Below are 13,439 nucleotides of genomic sequence, written 5' to 3'. Positions count from 1 at the left end.
CTGACTGTAGAGTAAAAACTCTCCATTTTTCCCCATTGAGGATGACACGAACTGTGGGTCTTTAATTAAAATACTATCTGGCTGATCTATACTTTTCAGATTTAGCTTTGCCACATCCATGTCTGCGTTCTATTCAGTTACTTTCTCCCTCCCTTCAGTACCCCCTTCCTTTGACTGTCCACTTTCAGTATGAATAACCACAGAAAAGATGGTTTGTTCATTAAGCTCATAACTTAAGTGTGAAACTCTTATTCTGTTAGTGAAATAAATTGAAACGTCCAAAAGGAAAATCAAAGATAACGTATGCTGACTTCTTCTTCTTCTTCTTTTTTAAGATTTATTTATTTATTTTAGAGAGAAGGAAAGACAAAGACAGGAAGTGCGAGTACAGGGAGGGGCAGAATGAGAGAATCTTCAAGCAGACTCCCTGCTGAGTACAGAGCCAGATGCAGGACTCAGTCTCACAGACTGTGAGATCATGACCTCTGGAACCAGGAGTCAGATGCTTAACTAACTGAGCCACCCAGGTGCCCCAGTGATGGCATTTTTATAGCGTAGTTTCATGAACTGGGCTTCTGTGAGAATCCACAGAAAGAAGGATGAGAAGATGCACTGATCTCCTGTCTTCTCAAAAGGGTATGTCTGGGCACAGATGGCCCTATCCTGGGGATAGAACTTAGGAAGCCCCCCACCCCCAGCCCCGCTTGCTGTGCATTTTTATAGAGCAAGTGTGAGAGTTGCATTGTCACCGGAGACATAGATTGAGACAGACTGCCGAATCATCTGGGCTTTAGTGCCAGTTGCTGATAGCATTTATTGGAGACCTTGGGGGGGGGGGTAGTTGAGGTCATGTCCAGCTTCTCCTTCCAGGGGAAAGGCAACCCCCAGTCCCAGATAGGTGACTGCCATGTAATTCAGAGAGAGCACTAAGGGGCTTTAGACATTCCTGCTTATTCTTCCATATCTATTTTCAATATACATAATTTTCAGATAATTCTGGACTTACAGGAAAGTTGGAAAGTTAGTTGCTAAAAAGAGAATAAACATGACACCCCAGAATTCATTAGTTGAAACCTTAATCCCCAATGTGATAGTATTTAGAGATGTGACCTTTGGGAAGTGACTAGGTGTACACCCTTATAAAAGAGTCCCTAAGAGTTACCTCTCCTATTCCACCATGTGAGGATCCAGTGAACAAATGCCTGTCTATGAATGTGGAAGTGGGTCCTCACCGGATAAGAAATCTGCTGGCACCTTGATTTTGGCCTCGTTAGCCTCCAGAACTGTGAGAATCATACATCGTTGTTTAAACCACCCAGTCTATGGTATTTTTGTTATAACATCAGAAACAGACTAAGATGACAGTGCAGAGAATTCCTATGCATTCTTCATTCAGTTTCCCCTAATATTAACATTACTGTGATATATTTGAAAAGTGAAGAAGTTAATTCCTATTAGCTGAACTTTAGAGTGTAATCAGATTTTGTCAGTTTTTCCACAAATATTTTGTTCTGTTCCAGGATCCAATCCAAGATGCTATATTGCATTTAGTTGTGTCTGTTTTTATGGTAGAAGGATGAATACTGTGGCCATATGTCACTGAAAATGCTCTGATCATAACCTCTTAAGCGTACCTCATAAGCAAAACTGTATGTAAAAATGAAATGATTGGAAAATTCAGTCAAGAATATACTATGCTGACACTTCTCTTTACAGATTTATCTACTCCTGGTGCCAGGTTTTGATCAGAATTATTGGAGGTCAGGGAGTTATCTTTGTACCATCCATTGTACTTAGCACAGTGCCTTGTGCACTGGAGACATGCAGAACATGTTATGAACTTAATGAACAAATGAATGTCACTCCCTGAAGCTTACTCATCATAAGCTAGACTAATGTGTCAGCATTTCTCTACTAGTTTATTTTTAGAATTTGCATGGTGTCCTGATGAATCTGTATTTTCAGAACATTATGATTCTTACAGAAAAATAGAAAATATTCCATCCTTTTTTCTAATAAACTATAACTTGACCCATTATTCATACATGGTCTAGATTTTGCTGGACATTACCAGTCATCACCACTACCTCTTCCTCTTTTTTATTTATTTTTTAAGAAAAATTAATGTATTCTGTGAGACTTCAAACAAATGGATGTTCAGGAGGTTTAACTTGGCCCCTCCACTTAAATGAATGAGGTTTGCTTGTAGAGTTCCAATGAGTTAAGTTACAAACCTGAGGAGATGACAGGTGAAGTAAGTAGTGATTGAAAGTAGTACTAGAATCTCTTTCTGATAACTAGGTATGTATATTTATAAATGGTGCTGCTGACACTTCCTAAAGACAAAGATACACACACACACACCATCTCCAAATCACTGATCTGTCAACACATTTTGAAAGAAGCTCCTAGAATGAATAAAAACAAGGCAAGGAGCCCATTTAAATATGTGTTTTCAATACAGAAGTCATTGGCCACATGTAACTATTGAAATTGACTCAAAAGAAATATAAATACAAATTTATTTCCTTAGTTGCACTAGCCACGTTTCAAGTACTCAGTAATTGCACGTGGTGAGTAGTGACTATATTGGACCCCAAGAACATTTCCACTCTCATAGAAAGTTCTATTGCCCAGGGCTGCATTTAAACTACTCGTGAGGCATCTGGAACCATTTGAAGACTAAACTTAAATGATTGTGAAAACAGTAGATCTGGTTCATTTGGTTAAGTTTAAATATTTTACTTTAATTCTGCTTAGGTTCAGTCTGAGCAAATACTTCTAATGGATATGAACCCCTCTAGCCAGTATATTCTATTTATTTACTTATTTATTTATTTGAGTGAGTGAGAGCAAGAGTGTACGTGTGAGAGAGCGTGAGCATGAGCAGGGGGAGGAGAGGAAGAGAGGGAGAGAGAGAATCTCAAGCAGACTCCACGCTGAGCACGGAGCCCAACACGTGGCTTGATCCCAGGACCCGGAGATCATAATCTGAGCTCGAATCAAGAGTCAGATACTTAACCGACTGAGCCACTCAGAGAGGGAGAGGGCATTAGGAAAAATGTGTGTGGATTTTTCTAGACTCCGCTTACACATTTTCCCTTTATGATTCAGCCATTTATCCTTATACTTTGCCATAATAAATCTTAGCCATTAGCACAACCATATCTGAATCCCATGAATCTTTCTAGATGAATCTCCAAACATTGGATAGATTTTGGGAATCCTGACATACTATCTTTAATAGAACTCCTGTTTTTTATTTTTTAAAAGAATGATAAAGGGGTGCCTGCGTGGCTTAGTCATTAATTGTCCACCTTCCACTCAGGTCATGATCCTGGGGTCCTGAGATCAAGCCCCACATTGGCTCCTGCTCAATGGGGTGTCTGCTTCTCCCCCTCCTTCTCTTCCTCCCCTGGCTTGTGGTCTCTCTCTCTCTTTCTGTCAAGTAAATGAATAAAAACAAAAATCTTTTTTTTTTTAACATAAAAAGAAGACTTAAAAAAAAACATTTTAAAAATTTATTTGACAGAAAGTCATCACAAGTAGGCAGAGAAGCAGGCAGGGGGGAGGGGAGGAAGCAGGCTCCCTGCAGAGTGGAGAGCCCGATGCGGGGCTCGACCCCAGGACCCTGAGATCATGACCTGAGCTGAAGGCAGAGGCTTAACCCACTGAGCCACCCAGGCGCCCCTAAAAAAAGAAAATCTTTGAAAAATAAAAAATGAAAGAATTATCAAAAGGCTTTTATTGTGGGCATCTGAAAATTCTACAGCTCAAATTGAGACAGACTTAAATTCCATCCAGACTATCAGTGTTTTCCCGAACTGCCTAGAGACAGTGAAATAATATTTAATGTATATACCAAGGTATCCAGCACACAGTAGGAATTCAAATGATATTAGCTGTATTTTTCTTTCTCTTAATCCCTTTACCTCTGCTCCAGTAGAATTTAATGTTTTTAAATGGGTAGACATTATGAGACATTTATGTTGCCTGTTTTCTTTGTTAGAAAGCACATAATATATTTAAAAGTTAGATCATTATCCAGGTTTGTTCTTTTGGCATCTGGTGTTTAAGGCAATTTCAGTTTCACTCCAATTTTCTTCATCACATGTTCCTACCAATTGAATTTCGCTTGTTTTTTTTTTTTAAAGGAGAAACATGAAACACAGAGAGGGATCATTTTATGGTTTCAAAGCCAGCAGGGTCAACCAGGAGAGCTCATAACTGAAATCTAAAATGTATGTTTTTTCTTCATTGCGAGCCAAAAAGAAGAGACAAGGCCATGACCTAAACCACTAGCCCTTCTGTTGATGGAGAATGGTAGACACTGAAGCACTTACTAGAGCAAAAGTTTCAAGTCTGGGATGTGGGGGAAGGCCTATAGCACTTAACCAAGGAAATAAGTCATTCGAGAAGTTTCCTTTTCCTAACACTGTGCCCAGTGACTTTTAAGATTTTATTTTGAAATGTGCAGAATAAATGCAGTCCATAATTAGGGTCACTGACCAACCATGATCAAAATACTGTAAATGATAAGGTTAGAGACATGCTATGTGATGCTCAGCCTTCAGAATAGGGGATTCTGGTCTCTAACTGCACAGTTGACTAATGGCCCATCTCCATGTCCAGCCCTTCCCACGTGCAGAAACCTGCCTCTCCTGTTTGAATTCGAGGCCATATCTTCCCACTGAATACTAGTATTTCCATATGACGGTAGTGTCCCACTGAATACTGGTATTTCCATGTGACGGTCCCTTAGGCATCTCAGATTTACTGTATGCAAAAATGAATTCAATTCAGAGAAAGTATCAGCTTTAGAGAAGATCTTTAACACAGCACCTGTTATACTGAGGATGCCTGCATACATGATCTAGTTCCATATCTGAGAAACGATGTCATGCTCCTGTAGAGGCACTGGTCTTGGCAGTAATATGGAGGCTGTGAGAAAAGCATCAGTTAAGCATCTTGGAATGTTCTATCTGTGGTCCACTGCCTCTGCAGAGGATTCATGGATCACAATGGTGACTATTGGCCATCTTCCACCTTTGTGAAGCAGTCCCATGTAGGAAATGGGAGGTCTTCATCTTTGTCCCTCTGCCATCCCCAGACAAATTGTAAGTACCTTGCAGTCAGCAGGAAAATAACTCAATCTAGATCTCCATTTTCAGTGTGGCTTCTTTGATGAATGATATAATTATAAAAAGGGCTGGAAATACTCAAACTCAGTGCTGCAAATTCTGAGCCCAACAAACACCCAGAGGCCATCTCTCAAGTCTGAGGCTATTTGTTCAATGCTTTTTGCTCCTTATCTGTTCCTCCTGCTGCTGTTTCTTTTGGCTTCTTCCTTACCTGTTGATCACACGTTGACCTTTCTGATGCTGGACACTTATAAGCCCTGTAGCTAATTTCAGATGTTATTTCCCCTTCTCTGACTGCAAAGTTACTAAATGGTCTGTTTCAAAAAACACTGGCCAGGAATACATCTAGTTATCTATCATTTGCTCACACATGCAGCTTGTAACACCTCCATTCTCTCTGTGTAGACATTATTTTCACACATTATGACCTATTGGCTCAAAGAATAGAAGGGGGTAGATGCAGGTGCAGGAGAAAAAACAACAACAACAACAACAACAACAACAGAAAAAGGTGGATACACAATTTGATGTTGCCCTGAGCATGTTACCATGAAATTACAATTGTACATCTACAGGAACTGTAGAATTTTTCCAAACTAGGATACTGGTCTACCACCCTACAGTCATCTGTGACGTGGCTGAGGTTAGTTAGATAGAGCTGGGAGAAGTGATGCAGATTAACATTTGCTGAAGATCTACTATAGCTCCATTATTTCTTAGTCTGCCCATAAGAATGTGTGACTGGTGAGAATGGTTATTCAATCTGAGATTATCACCTGAGATGCCTATGAGAATAAGTGTCTACACATCAGAAAAGGCAATACCCTAGGTTAGAATGCCATTTGTTTTTTATTTTATTTATTTATTTATTTTTAAAGATTTTATTTATTTATTTGACAGAGAGAGATCACAAGTAGGCAGAGAGGCAGGCTGAGAGATGGGGAAGCAGGCTCCCTGCTGAGCAGAGAGCCTGATGCTGGCCTCCATCCCAGGACCCTGGGATCATGACCTGAGCTGACGGCAGAGGCTTAACGCACTGAGCCACCCAGGTGCCCCATGCCATTTGTTTTTTAAACAAGTGCTATACAGACATTTCTAAAGCAGTGGAGTCTTTTTTCTTCAAATTACATAGTAATAATTACAAAATAAATACCACCAAGCATGTGTTTTCTGGACATCCTTAAAGTAAAAACAGGGTTGGAGCCTAAGTCCCATCCACTCTTCTTGGAGGGCCCGGAGATAATACCCCAGGACCCAGGAGTTTTGTGGACCACAAGATATTATATGGTCTGGTGGAAAGAGAACAACTCTCAAGGTAGAGGGACTGGGAGTTTGAATTCCAGTTCTGCCGCTACTACCTCTTGATCTCAGCAATTTATTTAATTTACCTGAGCATCAGTTTTTCAACTTCAACAAAATAGGGGGAAGTATTGTATATATGTCAACAGATAGTCATAAGAAGTGAATGTGATATGTATTGACGTGGCACAGACTAGTTATTTAACAGATATTAGTTGTCTTTCTCCTTCCTTAGATTAGAATTAAGGGAGGAACATTTGTTTACATGTGGTGGTATTTGAGAATGCGATTTTGAGCACTGCCTTGGACCTTCTTTCACTGATGACAACTGGTTTAGGTAGGATTAGAGAGCTGGCCTAGAGAAGAGAAGAATGAGAGCTGGTTACTAGATGAGAAATGGGAAGAGGACGCTTGGGTGACAAGGAGAGATAGCTAATGGGAACCAACTGAGCTTAAGTCCTGAGAGGGTCTCCTTATATTAGGAAGTATGGGGGACAATGAAAAGTATCTGCATGAAAAAAGGAGCATTACAGATGGACATCCAAGGGAAGGGATCCTGATTAGATTGTAAATCATAGATTTCCAAGACAAATGTCTCTACTTCACATTGGAGAGCAAGGGGATAGACCAGCTTTATCACAGAATCATAGAACTTCTGAGCTGGTAAGGAGTTTATCTTTCTTCTGGTCCACCTGCGTTGGTTTTTAGAGGAGGAAACAGAGGCTCTGAGGTGAAGTGGCGAGCACAGAGTCCCTCTATAAGGGAGTGACAGGATTACAGCCAGATGTGTTTCCTCTGCAATGTCTTGCCAGCTCCTCCAGATTTTCCTCTCTCCAGATTTTTCCAGGTCAGACAGAATACAATTCCATAGTCTCCCTTAGCAACTTGTTATAGCATTCATGGTCCAGAATATAATCCTCAAATAAGAAATTCTGCTTTACATATATTTAAATCTCAGCCACTAAACATATTTTCTGATCTTTTCTAAAAGCCACTCTACCTATAATAACTTGACTACCTTAGATAAATTTAGTGGTGTGTTAAATGCAACAAATCCTTAGACATGAGGAGCAAATTGGTATAGATAGAGGAGTTTTGATAGAGAATAATATCACGTTTCAGACCCCATGCCAAAGAGGGGCCATAGCAGTATGATCAGGAGCAGGAACGTTAAAATAACTCCCCAAATTTAGATGTACTTCAGTTACAGTCAACGAATGTATTCTGGTGAAGGCAGAAAAAGCGCAGAGGCTACATGAGGAGTTTTAGAAGAGACTTGAAATTTTATAAAAGAAAAAAAAGTCATATGAAATAAAAATACTTGGGTATAAGAACCACAGAGATTTAAAAATTATGCCTGTTATAGTTTGAGGACGCAAACAATAACCTGGAGGGATGGGGGTTGGTAGCACATTGATATGATTACTACCTTCTAGGGGAGGCTCTGAGGAATGTATTCTGTAATAAAATTCATAAGCAACTAATGCACAAATCAGATGTCTCTTTATTAGTTTTTAGTAAAATATATAATTGTCACAGAGGCCAGAAAACTTAAGCTTGTATGACATATGCATATTCTCCATGAGGGTAGTCTATACTTTATGCCTAAAAAACAAATAATAACTAAAAAGTGATCGTGGGAGCATACACTCACTACGAAAGTTATTTGGGTGATCTCAGTGGCAGTTTCATCAAGCTATGACAATCTGATGAATTCATCTCTCGCCTATAGTGTTAGTCTCAATTTTGACCTGATAACTATATTCATAGGTAAGGGACCATTTTTCCTGGAGGGTGTTAGAAAACACTCTCACTATTAGTGTTGTAAACTCTCAAAAGTCAAACATTTCCTTTATGATCGATACACATATATATATTCCCTTCTCATTCATTGATTCAAAGAGTATTTAATGAGTACCTACAACTTGTCAAGCATTGTGTTCATGCTGGGCATAAAAAAGGGAGTAAGACAAACATAGCCCTATGGAGATTAAAGTCTTCTGTCCTACAGAGATTAAGGTCTAGACCTTGAAATTGAAGTTATGCAACAAACAAGTGACCACAGAGTATAAATGATATAGTAGAGGAAGTTCAGGGTACTGTGGAAGCCAGTAAGAGGGACATCTGAGACTGGGGGAGTCTTCCCGTAGGAAGTGATATCTTACTCAGGACTTGAAGGTTTTGTAGAGGTAATTTGGCAATATTGTGCCAAAAGTTTAAAGCTATGTCTATATTTGACACTGTAATTTTAGATATTTATTCTAAAGAAATAACCGTAGATGTGTAAAAACATAAAACAATGAATTCTGGAACACTGAAAAGAGATTTTAAAAATAAATAAAAATTTAAAATAAAGATATCAAACATCCTAGGTCTTGGTTCTAGAAAGAGAAAAATTGGAAATACATACATATACGTATACATATATACATATATACACATGTATATATATGTATGTATGTGATGAAAGACAGACTGCGCAGCTAATACAAATATTATTGTCAGAATATCTAATGTCTAAGTCAGGAGTTAACAAACTACAGCCAGATTATGGCAATGGCCTGCCATCTGCTTTGTTTTTTTAACTTTTTTATTTTGCTGTAACTATGGATTCATAGGAAGTTGCAAAGATAGTACAGCATGTATCCTTCACCTGATATCCTTTGCTGATACAGCTTACAAATAACTACAGTACAAGGTCAAAACTGGGAATTGACATTATTAGTACAGTGTGTGCGTAGATTCCTATAATCATGACCACAATCAAGATATAGAACTATGACGTTAGCCAAAGAAATCCCTTGTCCTCTTCTTTTATAGTCATACCCAACCCTTCTCCCTTACCATTTCCAAACCTTGCTCTTCATCTCTGTAATTTTGTCATTTTGGAGCATGTTACAGAAGTGAAATAATAACTTATGGAACTGGCTTTTTTTTTTTTCCCACTCAGCATCATGTCTTTGGATGCATCTAAATTTTACATGCATTAGTAGTTCAGTTCTTTTTAGTGCTCAATAATATTCTATGATATGGAATATAACGTTTTGTTTAACCATTCACCTATTGAAGGACTTTATGTTCGTATCCTGTTTTTGACTGTTACAAATAAAACTGCGGTGACCGTTTGTGTGTAGGTTTTTGTGTGGACATAAGTTTTTATTTCTCTGGGATAAATGCCTAGAAATATGATTGCTAGGTCGGAAGGTAAGTATATGTTTAGATGTTTAAATAACTTCTAAGTGCCTATACCATTATATAATCCCCTGAACAATGTGTAAGAGATCCAGTTGCTCTGCATCCTTGTCAGCATTTGGTATTGTTATTATTTTTTTATTTTAGCTGTTGCAATACATCTGTAGTGATATCTAATCTGGTGAGATTTTTGTCAGATTCATAATTTGCACTACCACATGGTTTTGATTTCTGCAGCTATAAAACATGTCTTAAAATTGGACAGAACGATTCCTCCCACTATAGCCTTCTCTGGAAATTGTTTTCTGGTTCTTTGCCTCTTCATATAAATTTTAGAATAATTTTATCTATATCTGCAAAAGGAATTATGCTGGGACTATGATGGGAGTTATGTTAAACCTGTATATCAACTTAGGGAGCATTGAGATCTTAGCTATGTTGAGTCTTTCAATCCATGAACACACTATGACTACTACCTGTGTTTGTAAATAAAGTTTTATGGGAATGCTGTCATGCCTATTCATTTACATACCACCATTTACATATTGTACATATTTACATATTGCTTTCTTGCTGTAACAGTGGAGTCAAATAGTTGTGACAGAGACTGGCCCAAAAGCCTTAAATATTTACTCTCTGACCCTTCCCAGAAAAATTTGCCAGCGTCTGGATCAGATAAATATTTATGCTATACTGTCAAGTGAAAAGAGCATCTTACAAGACCATATAAATGGTATGGTACCATTTTAATTTTAAATCTCAATTCTAATCACACTTACATCTATATCTATGCAAAGTAAGATGACAGAAAGAATTTTTTTTTTGACTGAAAGAATGTAAAACAATTTTTGACCTTGGTTCTTTCAGGAAAGTAGTATTAATGCTGATTTCTAAAAATTTTCTTTGTGGGTCTGTCTTCCACTTTCTACCCTAGGTAGCTAAAAAGAACTTCCCAAGTTAAGGAAGAATTCTCTTTTCAAATCTCTCTCACCAATCTTATAAGACTTTTTCTTTTCAGGTTGAAAAAGACTTTGAAATTACAGAAGATATGACAATCAGCTGTTTATGTTAGAGATATTGAATGATGCTTTTCCAAAATGCCTTTTCAAAGTGTGGATTTAAGCATACCCAACTAAGGTTGATAAGCACAGATAAGAAAATGTCATAGATATTAAGAGTCTTAATTCTTGGCTTATTTTTGATAATAGCAATGGAATGAGTTTAAACTCAATAAACAAACACTTAAGGTTTATTTACCTGTTAACTGCATGCAAATGCAACATAAGCCTGAATGCCAAGGTGAACAATTTGGTTACTGCTGAATGACCATTTCAGATTATGGATACTGGCAAAGTGAACACTTACATTTTTGCTGCTCTATCCATTAATTATTACTGATGGCAGGTTAACATAGATATAGACAGATCTAATAGCAAGTCACACCATGAGAGTTAGCTGTTACTTGAGAAACTGAGTGTATGGCATAAAATTGAGTGATTATAACTATGCTTTCATCTGGAAAGGGCTCTGATAAGGTCATGAAAGACCAAAGAGGTGTTTGGAAGGGACACAGGTAACTGACGTGTTAATAACCAACTTCCCAAAGTCACAATGCACCTCAGGTGACTCCACTCTGTTCCAGCGGTGATTATTTCTTAAACCCTAATCTTGATTTTTAACCATATTATGCATCTACTATGCAAGTATTCATTTATATGGTGTGAATTAAAATAAATTAACATTACTTTAATAACTCTAGGAATTATACATTAATAGTTCCCTCTTCATAACCACTGAAGAAAATTTGTATGGGGAAAAGATATGCAATTCTAAAAGGCTCTGATCCTACTCAGGAACAGGCACAAATCTTCTTAAATGAAAACATGTTTATTATATAAAGGCTGCAGATGCTCAGAACAGCTTGTCATCCCTTTGCTTTTAGGTGATGCCCACACAGGACTAAGAACAGCAGAGATCTGGCAATTTTCTAATTAAACGTGATCAATATTGACAACCAAACGGCATCATTCTGGCCCTGGAGTAGATTTTTGGGTCACAATTATCCTATTTGTCTGTCTACATTGCACACATTAGCTGGATAAATTGGCTGATCAAATCTCCACTTCTGTAATACCAGCCTGAAGGAGAGAGGTTTAGGGATATGCACAACAGTAGAGAATGAATAAAAGGTGTCCATTTGTTCATCCATTCTCTTAACAAAGATTGATGACTGCCCTCTTCCACTGTGCTTGGTATATGGAGATTACAGTAATGGGTGAGGCATGGCTCCTTCCCCACAAGCGGCTTAGAAATTATGATAAAAAAAATAGGATGCATAATCGTGAAGGTATAAGGCAGATATGTCATCAGAAATATATAAATGCTGTACTGTAGGAATTTATGGGATTAAGGCATTATTTCTGTTTGAGGGGATTAGAACGAGCTTTCTGGAGGAAGTGACCTTGAACAGGGACTTCAGGCAGGATGCAGGTAAGGCAAAGACACAGATAGGGATGCAGAATAATTAACTAGAATAAAGTTAAGAGGGTGGAAATTAGTGTAGGGTTTCAGGCATGTTTTGGGGAACTCAAGGGCAGACATGGAGCCAGGCCTTAGGGAGAGATTGGTGTCAAGGCTGGGAAGCAATTAGGAACTCGAAGTTCTTTTACTTGGGTTTCTTTTTTTTCTCTCGATAGACTTGCTTTGTTTGCTTCTCCATTCACACGGTGGACTATAGCCACGCCCAACTCTTTGATTAAAAGACAGCAAAGAGGGGCTCCTGGGTGGCTCAGTCAGTTAAGCATCTGACTCCTGATTTTGGTTCAGGTCATGATCTCCGGGTTGTAAGATCGGGCCCTGCAGTGGGCTCTGCTCTGGATGGGAACTCTGCTTAAGATTCTCCCTCTCCCTCTGCCCCTCCCCTTCTTCCCACCTCAAACATGCACACGCCTGCTCTCTCTCAAAGAACTAATAACTAACTTAATAAATTTTAAAAATATATAAATAAAACATTCTAAATAAATAAATAAAAGGCAGCGAAGAGAATCTTCTTGCCTTACGTTTATGTCAGTCTCATGAACCACAACAAGGAGAGTGAAGTCGCACATAAACCTAGTTTCCAGGGGAAGATCTGGAAGTTCCTTGCTAAGGGAAGATGACTTACATGCCGGTCAGGTGTTCCCTAATGAGGATGTACTGTGGGGTGTGTGGGGAATTGTAGAATAGTACGACTCAAGTACGGGTTCGGAAGGGCTGTTGAGGAAAAATAATGAAGGACTTCAGGGAATCACTGAGAAGAGTAGTAATATGAAGTGAATGTTCTGGATAAATTAATTTGACTGCACTGAGTATGATAAAATGAAGTATAGATTTCCTTTTGTCTTATTTTTGTAGCCATTGATCTCACTGCATTATGTGCACCTTTGTAAGCCACTTCAATTCTTTGGAAACAAGATGAAAGAGGATACAATAATTGTCATTTTTAAAAAAGAATACAGGAGATAGGTCATAAAAATTCAACTTAGAATTTGTGTTATCCACGAATTTGTTCTGTGATTATTCATTGTCACTAAACCATTCTGAGTTCAATTTTTCTAGTTTTAAAAAAACGAGTTTCAATTAGAAAAATCATTCTGTGTGCCCTTCATTCCACGTGCCCCATCCAGATAGTAGTAAAGTCCTTGGCTCTTTTCCTTCTGAGCTTGGACCGGGCATCAGAATCTTTCTCCATTCTCCAGGCAGCTCATAAACACCAATCCACTGTAGGCATCACTGGAGGCCAAAATATTTGCCATCTCTTGACTATGA

Source organism: Mustela erminea, chromosome 12 (assembly GCF_009829155.1).
Source record: "Mustela erminea isolate mMusErm1 chromosome 12, mMusErm1.Pri, whole genome shotgun sequence".
NCBI lineage: Eukaryota > Metazoa > Chordata > Mammalia > Carnivora > Mustelidae > Mustela > Mustela erminea.
The sequence above is the reverse complement of the archived record's forward strand: the minus strand, read 5'-3'. Positions refer to the sequence as shown.